Source organism: Miscanthus floridulus, chromosome 8 (genome assembly GCF_019320115.1).
Source record: "Miscanthus floridulus cultivar M001 chromosome 8, ASM1932011v1, whole genome shotgun sequence".
Lineage (NCBI taxonomy): Eukaryota > Viridiplantae > Streptophyta > Magnoliopsida > Poales > Poaceae > Miscanthus > Miscanthus floridulus.
Window position 1 is genome coordinate 225,884,797 of NC_089587.1, and position 3,828 is coordinate 225,888,624.

The 3,828-nt window shown below is 44.8% G+C and overlaps 1 pseudogene; it reads right to left on the bottom strand.

The window, feature by feature from the left end:
- Window positions 1-1,489: 1,489 nt before the first annotated feature.
- Window positions 1,490-3,564, bottom strand: LOC136470739 (uncharacterized; annotated as a pseudogene).
- Between the last annotated feature and the right edge of the window lie 264 nt (window positions 3,565-3,828).

A 3,828-nucleotide genomic window follows, 5' to 3' on the forward strand; every position in this document is an offset into this window, starting at 1 on the left:
AAATAAATAAAACGATGGGAACCATCGGTTGAACCACAAAATCGTATGCTATAATGAACGAGATATTTTTAAGCACTAAAGATGATGACACCTTTTTGAAAAGTCACGTTTAAAAAAGGTATTGTTTAATTACATCCAACTAGTGCTACTGGTATATTGCATTCCTGATTATTATTTTTGTTCATTAATTAACTGTGTTTTGCATGTTGCATGGCTAATTTGTTTTAAAACCCCTACTTATATGTGTTGTTTTAGCTCCACATGTATACTATTATTGATGAAGATATAAGACGCGAGAATAAATTCGTCATTAGTTAAACTAGAAGCCCGCGCATTACTGCAGGAATTGCAGATCAGTGGATTGCATGACATGTTGCCGTGGACAACAAAATGCTTGTGTGTCTTGTTGACGTGAACATTACAATTGCATGTGCTACTGGTTTTAATTGCATATGATAGTACATTGCTGAGTGGACAGATTGCATGTTGAGATATATAGCTAGTGGGTTTTAGATATAACTCGTATAAAAAGGTATTGGTTTAATTAATCAACTAGGCTACTATAATTGCATCTGATATTTTGTTTAATTAAATGCATGTTGCATGATATTCACCCTCTGTAGTTTGCTCCCTATATACTTATTGATACGGGTCATCTCTGTAAGCTGGTGACATTTCAGGAATTGCAATCATGATTCTATGTTGACGTAAAAAAGCTTGTGTGTCTTTGTACGTGAACATTACATTGCTGTCACTTTTATGTGTATATGATAAATTAAGACTCGCATTTGATAGAATTAAGGTGCTTCAATTTGTATTTTTCTCTTTTTTGTACGCACTCTGGTTACTTTCACATGACATATTTGGTATTTTTCTATAACACTGTCATTTATGAGTAATCAAGACTTTTGTGATTCAGGTGCTCAATTTTAGTTTCCTGTTTTAGACGTATAATTTTTTTCAATTATTATTCAGGAATTTTGTAGGCAAATCTACAATTTTTTATCAGTAGAAACTTGAAAACCATAACCCGACAAATTTGATTTGTATTGGCAGTTTGGCACAAAGACAATTAACAATATACAATTCTTTCTATAGTCAGACAACGATAAATTTTTGATACGTTATGACACAAAGACAACTAAAAAATTACAAAAGTAATAGTTGTATTAGTTGTTATACAAAAGTGTTAACTGAAATCATCTTAAAATTTAGGCACACGAGAGAAGTGCTGAGAAAAGGTATGGAATTAAAATTTCAAATAGCCAGTCGTGGTGATTCCCCGGCTTCGCCACTGCCCAAAAAAGAGGCCACGATCTCACGGGGCCGTATTTTGGCTTCCGGCCTTCCGGTTGAATTGACATCTTGGGCCTTTCCAACTTCTGGGCTAAAAGTGATCTTGGGCCGAGTTCTAGCTCGCTCTCGTCGAAACAAACTTTGCACATCTTCAGTTCAAATTTGTGAGACGGATTGACACGCACATCACTATTTATCTGCATAGCACCTGGGACCGAGGCCGGAGATGCTCTCGGAGTACCGCGAGCACGTCGGCGAATCTCACTACCCCGACGACTCGACGAGTGCGCCGCTGGTCTCATCAGCGACCCAGACGGTGCGCAAGCGCCTGGGCCATGACGACCACAAGCGAACTCCCAGAATGGCATGCCACCACGTCCTCTGTGGACCGCCACCCGAAGCTCCCAGATGACATCCTCCTTGGGTGTCGTGCGCGTCCCAACGGCGAGTCCTTGTCCAAGGATGATGTCGACGACAACGACGACGACGGGGGGGACAAGGGAAGGGAGGCGGCGTCCTTCCCATTCCATGCGCTCGGCCATGGCGTCCAGTCCCTTCCCGGCGAGCTGAGCTCTGATGGCGCGGACCAAGAACTCCGACGGCGAGTGCAACAGCGAGTAGTCGATGTACGCCATAGTGTCGCCAGCGGAGAGCGCCGCGAAGGCGGCCGACACCGTCTCGACGTCACACGAGGCGAGCACGCCGGGGCAGATCTCGCCGACCAACACGCTGTCGTCGGCGACGACGGCCATGGCCGTGCCGTCCGAGACGGCTCTCTGCAGGAGCGGGATCACGTCGAGCCCATCGTTTCCATCGATAGTGAGGCATTCGACGTTTCCGCTGTCTAGTCTAGTCTTCAAAGATGCACACAGAGATAGGGTTTGCGCGCGTGTGTGCATAGGGTGAGTGTGCGTGCGTTATGGACGTCTGCGTTGTACTATGTAATCTCGAATTTAAAAACTTAAAAGGAATCATTACCATCAGTTTGCAGACAACGCTGCATGAAACTAGGGGATAAGCCAACTAAAATTCTGCTTTGTCGCCAAAGCATGTTGAGCACAAAGGTGTGCTGCAAAATTCACTGATTTCTTGGTGTGTACAACTCTAACGGAAGTGAAGTTCGCCACCATCCCTAATAACACGCCTGCGATGTCCGAAAAATTGCCCAATCTTTCACTGTACAAATTATCAAAAATTAATATAATCTGAATTTTTATTCCTTCGAGCCCGTGCAATGCTAAACAGCAACAATGTTAACAAATATTCTCTCAGCACAGAGGGGCAATCGACTGATTTTTCAGGAATATAAATATAGTAGATGGAGCCCCTAACAATCAGCAGTACTGCAACAGCTAGTATTTTCGGACTGTAAATAGTACTTGTCAGTAACCAGCCAAGCAACAGCAGGCTAAATGACGATCCAACAATAAACGAGCAGGTATACAGCAGCGTCTCCAACTTTCAGAAAGTAGCAGCAAAAAGAGACACAGCCCAAATTAGTGTCAAAATAATTAGAGGACTAATAAGTACTTGTAGGGAATAGAAGGCAACTTCAAACATGATCAAATGGAACGACTTCACCTTGCTCCTATAAAATAGCAGTTCATTAAATCTTTTCAACTCTGTCTGGTTGGCGGAACAAATTGTAAAAGGCACGGGACTACCTTTCCCATCTCTTTGCATCCTGACATAATATTGCAATCAAGAGCACTTAAAACTCTCAGTATGAAAATACTTCGGAGATATGCCATCACAACTACTTCAACACCAGCTTCATTAAATCTTAGCAATTCCATGGCATATCTAGCAAATTTAACAGACATGTCAAGTCAGCACCAGAAAAGGTCAAGTTAAAAATATAGAGTACAAAATAAAGCGAAGATGTGCAAGCTTTGCATGTTTTTGAAAAAAGTATTGAGATGCTAGTAATGCAGGAAGTATTCACGGCTTAGCAATCTTTGTAATATCAAACCTAGGATCAAGGCCTTTAACAATACAATCTATAATTGCATTTTTATAGGAAGGTGCAAAAGTATTTTTATAGGAATCTATAAACAGGTAAAAATACATTAACAGTAAATGAGAAGAACCATCACCTCGTCCTCCAGCAGGGAAACAGAGGCCGGCGCAGCGGATGAGTTCAATCGACGAAGCGGCCGGTAGCTGCCGCCACGGAGAAAGATAACGAACCGGGGTAGCACACCGGGAGCCTCGCCGAAGCACCGTGGACCGGCCGCGCCACCTCCCGCCCGTGGGGTCCATGTCCATGCGTACCGTGGCCGCCTGGGGAAGCTCGTGTGCTAGGGCCGCGGCTTCCGCACCGTCGGGTCCGCGCGCTACCGTGCCGCCTGGGCTGCGCACCGGCTTCGCGTGCTCCTATGCCGCCGATGCTGCACACTACCGGGGTTGCATGCCGGGCTGTCTGGCCTCTTCCGCGGTGCCTCCACACGCCGAGGCTCGTGTGTACCTCCTCCGCGCGACGTATGGGGCGAGATGAGTAGAGGAGGACCTGGTCGCGTCGGAGGCCTCAAC